General features: G+C 46.0%; 1 long non-coding RNA gene across 2 annotated transcripts in view; it reads left to right on the plus strand.

The window, feature by feature from the left end:
• The window catches only part of LOC130606721 (uncharacterized), a 41,235-nt gene extending 38,810 nt beyond the window's left edge, over positions 1-2,425 (plus strand). For both annotated transcript variants that reach the window (XR_008974039.1, XR_008974040.1), the window contains one exon: positions 2,057-2,425. This is a non-coding gene — a long non-coding RNA (uncharacterized LOC130606721). The remainder of the gene's footprint in view (positions 1-2,056) is intronic.
• The last annotated feature ends 9,940 nt before the right edge of the window (positions 2,426-12,365 follow it).

Consider the following 12,365-nt stretch of genomic DNA (forward strand, 5'->3'; position numbering starts at 1 on the left):
TTAGAGACCAAATAATTTTTCATTTACTTCAGGGACTTGGCTCTCCCTATCTCAAGTATTGAACTATCCAGTTCACTAAAGCTAGTCTCTGTTTGATCCTTGGAGGAGAGTCTGAACGGCAGGACTACCAGCCAGCAGGATCTGGTTCTAAAAGTGATTCTGGCCCACTCAGTTTTAAGCTGTTTTCAGTATAGGGCCTTAACAGCCAAGTGGAAATAATAGACATCCTGAAGGTTGAAGGGTAAGAGCTTGTGATCCCATTCAGTAGAAGAACTAGCATCATTGTCCTGAAGGTGTGAATCTGGCAGCTTTCCTGTCACCAAAAAGAATCACCACTGACACAGAGAAATGGCAGCTATAGAGCTATTCACTGAAACAAGAAGGAGCAGGCTCCCTGTCGTCAGAGAAGATAATTTCTGCCAATCTATTCTTCTTGGTCTGAGTCTACAGACCTCAGGCTCTGAAAGTCCAGGTATACTATGGCTCTGGTCATCTTAGGAGGGAAAGCTACCTTGCATACAGAGAAATGACACAGGATTTACACAAGAGAACTCAGATAACTGCAGACAGTCACATCCTGTAAGGAACACTGGGAATGCTGCCTTACTGCCCGGTGTGTGGAGGGGCTGTAGGACATACTGCCCCACCCAACAGCTCATCAAACGTTGGAGGACGTCTTACTATGGCTGAAGGTTTCTGTGGACAAATGCAATATGTATGCTGGCTTCAGAGAAGAAGAAATTATTGTTACTGTGAATCCCTAATTTGTATTTCTGTGCCCATCAGAAGTACTGACCTATGTCTACAGTAATAGCTCTGCATTAGTGCCTCAGTATCATTATAAACCCCAAAGTTATAAACCCCATAATGTGACTACAGGCATAAGCACTTTGCTTGGTATCTTGGAGTTAAATCCCTGAAAGGTCCTTGGTATAAAAGAGTCTGAATGATTACTGAAATACAGCAAAGTTCTCCAGAATGTTGTATATGGAGATGCAGCCCTCATGCCAAGAACAATTTGCATATTGAGTTCAGCTAAAACTTATGTACTTTATATTAAATAATACAACCTCCACCACAAAGCAGCACTTATAGATGACACAAAGTGTGTCTGCTTACTTTTCTGTCATCTGCACTGTAATACAGAAATAATCCTGGTGGGTTTGACCAGCAGGAGTGAAAGGGCCTGACTGAATTCAGCATTAAACAGTCCAGTGCCATTCAAACTGAGTATCAAGGCTATTCTAGAAACTCCTCTGGAAGAACTAGCATTAAAAAACTCTATTAGGCAGTCAACAAGAAGATAAAATGTTAAAGCACTGACTACTTTCACTTGAAAACTATAACTTCAGATCCACTTCCTTTTCTTTCCTCCTTTTGCATTAACTAAATAAAACATGGGAAACAAGAACTTCTCATTCAGTGTTTTCAGGAGATGTTTTTAAAATACCTTTTTGAAGGAAATTATTGGCAAAAGCAATGTCAGTTGTAATAGCATATGCTGTGAACACAGGTAGTACGTGAACTCCCAGTGAATGTCTACAGGCGAAAGACATCTGATAATTGTACTGTTTGTGGAGACTGAGAGAGGAGGCAGAAGAAAGTGCAAAAAAGTTTGGAAGAATAACCCAGCATTCAGTGGTTTGATGTATGACATCAAGATCACAGAAGATAAGTGTTTGCTCAGCTGGCATAAGCATCCATGGAAAGCATTCTAAGCTACTGAGCTTCTGCTTTCATTTTAATTTATGAAGCTCATCTGTCCCACCCAGGTATCAGTTATTGACATTGGCACAGTGGCTTATTAGAAAGCTTCTTACAAAGAGGCAGTGTCTAATCTGAAGGAGATGATACAGATTTCACTGTAGCTTATTGGTCACAGTAAGTTATATGAGAGAAAACTCTGCCCTGTTTCCCATGTCCTGGTGCAGCTAAGGAGAAATCTGTCCTGGAAGGGATCTGTTGAAAAGAAGTGCAAGTGCCTCAATGCAAAAGAAGAATACAACATTTCATGCCAGTCACTCATTTTTTGTCAATCCTATTTCCATCTCTCCAGGGCTGGACTTCACTGGGACCAGAAGCAAACCACAGCACAGTTAAGAGGTGGACTGAAAACCATCTCTGGATACAGCCTGTCCTGCACAGCAAAGCATTGTCGGCAGTGCACAAATTCCTCAGGGAGGAGAAAGGATTCAGTTGTGCTGAAAATAGACCCTTCTTGAGACAGAGATCAGGCAGCTGCCTCCCCTCTGCCAGCCTTTAAGATGTATACTTTCTTCTCCTGATCCCTGTGGTTAGCTATCAGACAAGGAGTGAGAAGGCATTTTTTAGCTGGACAGCACGGCAAGGCTAGAGAAGGGAACTGGATGTAGCTACAGATTGCTGGAATTGGCTAGCAAGAGCCTCCCTCTCATGCATAGTCAGGGTCATCAAGCTCCTGAACTGGAAATATGAGAAACAGGAGGTTTTGTGTTAGGAAAAGGAATAGAACTATAGAATTATAGAATGGTTAGATTTTGAATAGACTTTAAAGATGATCTGTTAGACGTGTGTTTAGCTGATTGTAGGAAGCTGTTACCCCTTTTGCTTGACACTGGTGAGCCCTCATCTGAAACAGCTTGCCCAGTGTTAGGCTCTCCAGTTCAAATGGGATGTGAACTAATGGGACAGGGTCCAAAAGAAGGCTAGAAACATGGGCAAGGGTCTAGAATACTTCTGTTATGAAAAGAGTTTGATGGCATGTTAAGTCTGAGGAAAAAAAGGGCTAATATAGATGAGAGCAGCTACAAAGACAATGAGTCAAGCTTTCTTTTTCTCATGTGTAGCAAACAGTGCAACAAGGGGGCAATCACAGCAAATTGTTGCTTGAAAGTATCTAGTTAGACATTAGGAAAATACTTGACTATTGAGTGATGCAGAATGGCACAGGCTCCTGGAGAAGCTGTGGGGCATGTGTCCAAATAGCTTGGCTAATCAAAGCCATGACTAATGTGACCAGCATCAGCAATAGATCTGCTGAAGGGCTAGAATGAACTACAGATCATGAGATGGTCCTTCACAACAGAATTTCTGTGGCTTTAATGTAGAGGCTCCCTCTATCTATCCAGAGCAGATAACTGCTCAAAGCTAAGCAGCAAAGGTATCTGTAGCTTTTAAGAAACAGAAATTTTCATGGAGTGTGTCCTGAAAAAATGGCTTTTCTCAAGTGGACCCCAGGCATAAATTTTTGATCTCGAGGCATTGCTCAAGGCAGTTAATCCCATGCAACTTGTCAAAGCATGTGTCCCCAGAACACCAATTCCAGAGCAGCAGTAGGCTTTGGTAGTTTTCAGTCCTTGAAGAACAGTGTGACATGGAGGCACAGAACTGTAGAGCTCTCTGGGGCAGCGAAGTGCATCACATCACATCATAAAGTTTTGCCAGGTTAGGAGCAACATGGCAGGCAGAGTACAGGAGGGTCCTCTTGTTATCACAGGCTGGACACATTCACAGTGCTAATTGCATGCTGGTGAGTATCTCCCTGGTACCATTTGTCAGAAAATGTGTGTATGATATAGTGAACTATGGCTGACATCACCACTGGGTGTTATTTCTGATCATAACATTGATGGGAGTAAGATTACATGATGCCCCTGCCAATGGCATGGGGTTTTGAACTAGATGAACTTTAAAGGCCCCTTCCAACTCAAACCCTTCTGTCATTCTGTGAATGGCTGTACTGGCTAAGATCAAAGGAACATGTAGACTCTCATACCTGGGACATTTCTTATCATTCCAATCTCTGCAGATACCCACCCTCCACACGATGTCCCACCCATGTGGTGAAGCCTTCTAGGGCATAAACCACCTCAAGCTGGTGAAAAATGCCTTGTGAATGGAGCAAAACCAGATACGCACACACTTTACTGAAAACAGCAATGAATTTTCTCTGTCACTGCCAATAACACAAGATAGAAGCACAAGCATGTTCTGTATGTCTATATGAAGCCTAAGAAGAAGCCTTTGGCCTTCTCAAGTGACCTACTTGTCCCCCCACATGGAATCTATAATGCTAATGGGATACAGCAAACATCCCCTTCAACAGGGATCCCCTTGCACACCCTGCTAGTGATCCTGTGGGCCAATGGCCTGTAGGACATTCAGGCCTGAAATGCCTACACAGACAGCAGCATCTCCTGTGCCTGGGTACAGGTCACTTCAGCTGCTCACCCTCAGGTCCCTGATAAAACGCTGCAAATACTCGAGAACATAAATTTTGTATAATACCTCTGTTCAGTGTTTATATACACATCAATGTCTGCTGGTTTACCAACTGTCTCTAAGCACTATCACAGAGGTGACAGACTTGGTGACAAGCAGCTTTGCTTGGATGTGCTTCTGAAGTTAGGTCCCTCTCTTTTATAACAACCAATTATGACCTGGTGTTGAGAAATTCAGAGATGTTTGTCCATCCTGTGCATGTGTTACTTACTTTCAGAGGAATTAGCATATATTCCCTCAAAATTCCCAGAGGAAGCACATCCTGCCCAGTCATTAGTGCAAAAGAAAGAGGCTGAACAGCAAACCCATTAGGAACAAGCACCAGTTTTGCTTTCGTTTGCCAAAACTCCCTGAGGTACTATAGCACTAGAATGCTTCCTAATTAGTCTGATGCTGTTTCAAGCTATCTTCTCCCTTGTGTTCCTACCAGTTATCTGATAAACAGCACTTGAGGAAAGGGGAGTTTTAGCAAAGAAGAACAGGGACTGGCTTGCTCCTGCAAAGGGAGGTGGAAGTGGCTGAGCTTGAACAGATAAATGTAGTTTACAAAGCCTGAGTTTCCAGGCTTGCAGCTGCTGAGATAGATGGGGAAAAGCAGAGGCTGTAGTTTCTGGGAGTGGCTATTTTAACACTACCCACTGCTCCATGTGCCTTCTCACAGTGTGATCTGGCCTTGCAGAGCTCTGGCACAGGCAAAGCTTTTGCTGTGATTGCTGTGTGATTATTATCCCCTGCTTCCCAACACTACTGATTACAGCAGGCTTTTCTTAAGCACCAAGGTTTTGGTTTACTCCCTTTTTTCCCTTTCTCCAGGAATTTTACTCCCAAATAATTTGCTTTTCCAGCTGCTGTATGAAACTTAACCTCAGGACATTTGAGCAAATATGAAACAGCAGCTGTGCATCCATCTCTTAGCTGAAAACAGGGAGGATCTATAAGGCTTGCTCAGCTGTCAGAAAGCAGGAACAGAAAAAAAAAACCATCAAGCAGAGATAGTCTCATAGATTTGAGAATCAGCAGACAGAGCAAAGGTCCAGCTGGTGTTTTGTGCTTGAGTACGTCGGATGCTTGGTGAAAATCCAATTTCACTTTTTCTATAGTATTTGTAGTATTGTGTAAGCATATCATCTTCCCACCTGGTTGTTGCTTTCCCGAAGTGAAAGGTCATTGTCCACACAGCTGTGTCTTCAGTGCTCCCATCAATTCTGTCATCTTTCTCTGTGTCCTTCCAAATTGCACAAGACAAAACTGCAGAGAGCAGGTGGTTTGTGGGCCTGACACAATTATTTCTGTTTTGTTTTCAGTTGATCTCAATAATTTCTAATACTCTGCCTTTTGTGGCCACCTGTAAGCACTGATTTGATGTCCGGGTTCACTATTCCAGAGGCCTTCCTATCTCCTAATCCTGGTTCTCCTTGCAGAGACTGAATTTCTGTAGGTTTTGGTCTATATATGGCTCAGAGTCATCATACAGACAGAGAAGCTGATGTTGTCTTTCATCTGCGTAAAGGGTTTTTATGACTGATGATTATCCAGTCTGCCTTAAAAGGATGACATCTTTCTTAGTGGCTCTCAGCTAAACGATAGCTAGACTCAAGAGTAGCACAGCCCAGCCAGTAGAGCAGTGGAAACACAGGTAAAGCAGCAAACTTATGTGGATGTAAGCAGCTCTTCACTGAGTATCAGAGTTGTGCCATTTACTCACACTCCTCATGTTCACAACAAGCACCAACGGAAGAACTGTCCGAGGAGGTGACATTCAGGATGGCCTTTCTATCACCCACCAAAGCAGCTGAGAAGCTCCTGTTACAGAGCAGGGGAGTGGGGTGGGCAGGCTAAGATGCCTCCGGGTAAGACAAAGAAAAAAGAGCAAATGGCAAAAGGGGGAGGGAAGGAAAGTCAGGATTAGGTGCATAATATTAGCACTAGCAACAACTGTATCCTAAAAAAGAGAGCAATGAAGTGATATCTTCCTAGGCTGACACTCATCTGTGACAGATGCACAAATCCCACTTCTGGGCAGATTTCAGTGCTGTGAAGTGAATTATCCTGGTATGGAATTTGTCTAAACCTGTTCACTTTAAGCATTAGACTTTTCAAGGTTAAGACAGCTCACTGGATTACCATAGGGTTTTGAGTCACTGCAGTGTACACAGCATACGTAACAGAGTTTTCCAGTGACATTTCCTAAACTAACTTTTTATGATGCAGAAAAGTTCCTTTTTCATCTTCAGGAAATTTGTCAACAGCCTCCTTATTTCATGTTGGCAGACGAATTTCCTTGGTGTCGGCCTAAATGTTAATTTCTCTTTACGTCCCCCTGAGATGCCAAGGGAAGGATACAAGTCCCTCTCCTCCTGAAGAGCAAATCAGTTGTGTAAAGCAGAACAGCTCCAGTAGGAGACAATGATGATGACATGCCACCAGGCAGCAGCAGCCAGGGTGTTTTACAGCTCAATCACAACCATGGCCTGAGAAGATACATGCTAAGTCTGCTGCAGCTCAAGATGCAGTGCCAACTCCATCACTGCTCTGCTGCGCAGCACAAGCCTATGTTGCCTTCCCTCCACACCAGTCCCTCAGGTCCCTCAAAGTGCCTGCTGCTCCCTGAGAAGTGCCTCCAGGGGGACAGCATCTTGCAGGGTTCCTCATAGGGTCTCACAGCAGACTCATCCCATGACCCCACACTGCTGCCTGCCTCTTACAATAGCTAAACTTGGACTTCACCTCTCTGGGCTCTGATCCCAAAGCCTTCCTGTGCCGAACTGTGTTTCTCTCAACAGTACTGTGATGACACCAGGTCTGTGCTGCTGGCAAGGGGCTAGGGGAGGCAGGCCCTACAAGACCAGTCATGAGATGCTAACAGCAAGGCTTAGATGATTCCTCCTCTCCTGGGGCTCCCGACAGGAGCTCATGGTGTGAATGGCTGAATTTGAATTTACTGACAAAGAGTTTCAATCATTTGCTGTATTATTACCAGAATGCTGCATTTGAGCTCAGGAGATCCCTGGTCATCCATGTGGGACAGCAGCTCTACACGAGCCCATCAGCTGCATCTATTTTAAACTTTCTCTCAGAGGTGTTCGTTTATGGCCGCTACGGACTGATGTTTTCCTTAAGACCTTTGCACAAGCCCCTATCAGGTGTCAGGCAGCCTCACTCCACAGATAGAGTGTCAATGCAAAATGACTCTCCTTCTCCATAAAGCAGTGAGCAATTCATCTTCCTCACACTGGTGTCCCACTTTGATCCTGATAATCCAGCAGGTGTTACAGCAGGGGCTGCCGGTGGGGATTTTTTCCCAGCCTCTGCTCCTCCTGTAGCCTCCCCTGGCTCAGAATCATTAATTTGTTCATCTCCCTTTTATATGGCCTAGTGAAGGTGTCCCTGCCCGTAGCAGGGGGTTGGAACTTAAGGTTCTTTCCAATCCAAACTATTCTATGATCCTATGTTTCCATGATCTATCTACACCCTCCTCCCAGGATGGGCAGGACCAGCTGGCACCACTCAGACACTCAGCTTCTGCTCCCACCTCCTCTCCCACTTCTAGGCTGTTTATTTTCTTGGAAGAGTCTTCAAAACACACATTCATGGGTGGTAGCCCCAGGCTGGGCTCACACAGAGTGACAAGCTGGGTCCCCATGGGGCAGACCACAGCAGCAGTTCAAACCTTGGGCCACTCTGCACCATCCCCATTCACTTACCCCCTGCCAGAGAGAGCAGTTGCTCCTGTGGACACATCCCGGGCTGCCTTCCCTTCCCAGGGAGCTGAGATCTGGCCATGTTCGGGATTTCCAGCCTCCAGCTGGGGTCTGCCAGTACCCCTGAAGTCTTCAACCCTCCGGGAAGGTACGGATGTTCACTGCCTCCTCCCAATACAGCTTGTGCTCCTGGCTTAGGGACGCTTTCTTCTCCGACGCACAGCCAGCTCCCCACAGCACGGTGTGCAGGCACGAGTGACAAGCCATGTGCAGGAGCAGTGAAACAACACACAGCTTTACTTCACAGATTCAGTGCAGTCAATTCTTTTTTCAAAACTAAAGCTAAGCTTCACAAAGCTCTCTTGAGGTGGCCTACAAGCTAGACTGGCATTTGTGGGTTATCACTGTAGTGTTTCCCAGCAGTTCTCACATTCTTTTTTTCCCCAAACCTGATGTTGAGTTGTCATTTCTTCTACTCCCACATCCTCTATCATCAATTATCTGGTTTCCTCACACACAGCCATCTCACTCCCCACCTCCCAAACCCCTCCCTTCACTCTCCAGGCCAATATCAACCCTACCTTACCACTGTGCTTACTCTGACCTCCTCCATCTCTCACCCACACATTTATTAACTTTTTCTGCAGTGAGAGTGGCATGAAGGCAAGTTCAGGTGCTGGCATCACATTTAATGCACCGGGGCCCCAGCTCCATGCTGGATCTGAACATGCTCATGGGCTGCTGCTGCTCCATGTTTTTCTGCAATGCTGCCAGGCCTGGAGCAAGCTTGGAGCAAGACCTGCCTTCCTCACAGGGGAAAGGATTCATGGATTGGGGTCTCTTGCTGATGAGCAAAAAATGGGCTTTCAGGTCCCCAAATCATAGAATAGTTTGGAAGTGACCTTCAAAGCTCATCTTGTCCAACCCTGCTGCAGTGAGCAGGGACATCCTCAACTAGATCAAGTTGCCCAGAACCACATCCAGCCTGGCCTGGAATATCTCCAGCGATTTCTCTAATTCACTGTTTTTCAAGAGAAGGGATGCCTCCATCCACCCCAAAGTGGGCCCTGGCTGACTGCTGGAAGGACCTGGGCAGCTGCTGTGTTCCCCTTGGGACAGCATGTCCAATGGGGGGCACGGTGAGCACCCAGGCACTGGGTTGGCCCAGCCTCATTGCACAGGCTTCCGGGGGCCACTCTTGATCTGTCTCTTACCAGAGAGAGCACCCTCATGCCTGCTTCTGGTTTTTAACCTTTCCCCTCAGGAAGGAGCTGTGCCCGAGCAAGTCTCCCAGGGGTAAGAATAGCATCTGCCATCTTAGGACACACCACAGTTGTCCAGCTCCTGCATGGCAGCACGTTGTGCTGAGATATAGAAGGCAACCTACCCGCCAAGGAATGTCTTGGAGCGCTATTAGTGGAAACGGATCATCTCCACAAACAGGCATGACCCTGTGCAGGAGTCTTGTGAGAGCAGGGCTATTCTGAGCTCCTGACACTGAGGTTCAAGGGACACACATGATGGGCTGGTCCTCCTGGCTCAGGAGGAGGGGTCCAGGAGGGAGCTAGGAATTTGCTGGGGATACAAGGCCAAGCCTTAACCCATCAGCACTGCCCATGCTTATGGCAAGTCCTGCCTGAAGATGTGTATCTGTCCCTGAGCTTAGGGCACACGACTGCCTGCTTCATTTTCAACCACATCCATGAAAGCTACACAAAACCAGAGGCTGTGTAACTGCATGCAAGTGAAAGAAGCGTATCCACCTATTGCTTCCTGAAGCTCACTATCTTTGAGTGGTCTTTGGTACCATGGATGTTTGAGAGGCCCCTTTTCTTCTTCCCAGCCATCAAAATTCCCTCCCCGACTTATTTCAATCCATTTAACATCACCTTTCTTGTGGTATGGATTTCTTTCATTTCAATTTATTTTTGTCTCATTTTTTGTTTCATTTCATTCCTTGTCAAAGCTGGATCTGCACATTAAGCTCTCAGCAGGGATTAAAACCTTTCTCCCAGAAGTTTTCCAGCTGGATCAGCTGGCCAAGTCAATCTCCCTTGGGATCCTTCATTCAGCTGGGCTGATGCACAGCAGCAGCACTAGCAGGCAAGAACAAGTGCTCATGGAATTCAATATGTACCAGGTAGCTTATAAAGTGCTGCCACTAAATGTTGTCCCACACCCTTAGGGGATGGATCTCATGCTGGCTCTTGGAACAAGGCCTCTTGGCAGAGACCCAGTCTTCTTAAGCCAGTCCCAGGCATGCGCAGCACTCCTGCAGATGAAGACTTGGTTGGTTCAGCAGACCAGAGGCACAACTGTTCATTCCAGCACCCTAATAAGTGAAACTGACTCCTCCTGCAGCCCCCAGCAGTGTGGCCTTGCCAGGAACTTCTGCACTAGTTGGGCATCTCCCTTTGTCTACCATAGGACAGTACAACTGCTCACCTAAAGACAGGCAGGTGATACAGAGAAAGGCTTTACCCCATCTTGGCGCCATGTGATCCGGCTTAGGTTCCTACAAAGAAGCCTTTCCAGGTGGAGACTCAAACAGGATCTTGAAACCCTTTCCCTGGCATGGTAGGCTGTGTGATGGGCATGCAGACAGGGCTGTGTGCACCTCTGAGACGCTCCAGCAGCAGAGTGCTTCTGTTTGTGTTGTCCTGAACTGCCACGGGTCAGCATGGGCTGAGCTTCCTTCACAGCAACTCAAGATGTGAAGATTGTGACCATGCCATGCATTTCTTCGTTTTATTCTTACTGCATGAAATTGGCAGTGCACAAAGTGGGCCACAGGCTCTTCACATTGCTGCAGTGCTACCAGCAAGTCTCCTGCACTCATGCTCTCAGCTCCTCAACTCCAAATGAGGACCTGAACAGAAGTCATTCCTTTGGAGAGCAAAAGAGCAACACATCCAACATCTGTCCCAGTTGGTGTGAAAATAACATTTGATTCCAATTCCCCCAGATCACAGGACTGTAACAGTGGATGGAGGGCCCTCTTGAGAAGATCATGCTGTGAAGACAGCTTTTGGGGAAACTAATGGCTAGGCTGACTGAGAAGGTTTATCAGAGTTCCAGGTTTCTCAGACAAGCTGAAGATCTTGCAGCTCATCAACTCAGTACTTCATGAGCTTAGTGGTGCACAGAGGCAGAGTGACAGGAGACCTTTGGCCACTGCATAACAATTACCAAATGCTCCCAAAGGAAATGTGAAAACCCACATGTGTAACTAGTTCAGAGACTGGGGGGATAAACTTCAAGCAGCTACTCAGATTTTGCTGCTATTATTATAGACCAGTTGATAACTATTTACAGCTTAACAAATGTGTGAGACACTGAAGTTCAAGTCCTCATCTGCTTAGAGCTGTAACACTGGAAGCTCAGAAGTGGGGCAACTTTCTGAAATGCAGGTTGACTGCAAGGAGAGCAGAAATAATTAATTTGTAATGCACATAGATGGCTGTTGGTTCACAGGCTGGACCAGTTGTTCTCCCATGAACAGATACAGCAGTGAAGCTAAGCAAGAATGCTGTAACTGTTCACATTGCACGTTTGACATACCACATCTGCTCTGACAGTAGTTGATTCTCAGCTTCACTTGACAAGGTCGGGATATCTGCTTTCAAGCAGAAGGTATGGAGGGAGCCTGTCAAAATACCTAGATTTAAAGGCCAGGACAAAATTGCTCAAACACGGTCAGAGAAGCAGTGGGACTTGAACCCTTAGCTTAGAAAGAAAACGACTCTCATCTGAACATCAACATTTGGAGCATCTGAAGTTGCAGGTATCTACTTTATTAACACTGCTATAGCAGCAGAGTGGCAGAAAATGTTTGTGTCTGTAAGCAAGTGGAAGATTTCCTCCTACCAGCGTAGCTCTAGCTACTGCAAATCCACAGCTGGGAAGATGCTTTGTGCAAGCTCTGGTTATCCCAGAGGAAGCTCATTTTTCACTTCTGAACACTACCTGGAAAGGAGAAACTTTGTTTAGTCCACACATTAAGATGAGTCTTTTGGTCCCCAAAATTATCTGTCTCAATGCACCATCCAGCTAGGATGTGTAACCAGCGCCCAGGTCAATGTAGTGGTGTCTGTAACCCTGAAGACCACCCACCACCTGATGTCATGCTGGTAGACTAGTGGGTTGAAATGGAGAAACGCTCGCTTTTCTGAAGTGTGACTTTACTGTTGCAGTGCTTCAGTACTGCACCCCCCTCCTCTGGGACAGGATGTATCCCAGCATTTCCAAAAGTGAATGCAAAGGATAGAAGGGAGCAAAAGGAGGTATTGATCCACCGGATCCATTAAAAGATTTAGGCATTACAATCCTTAATTTTTAGGCTTCCCGTAGCAAAATCCAAAACTTATGCCAGGTGCCCAGGCTCCCTGTATACTGCACAGTATC

Source organism: Pezoporus wallicus, unplaced genomic scaffold (assembly GCF_028554395.1).
Source record: "Pezoporus wallicus isolate ANWC-B61680 ecotype Strahan unplaced genomic scaffold, APGP_CSIRO_Pwel_v1 contig_8723, whole genome shotgun sequence".
Classification (NCBI taxonomy): Eukaryota; Metazoa; Chordata; class Aves; order Psittaciformes; family Psittacidae; genus Pezoporus; species Pezoporus wallicus.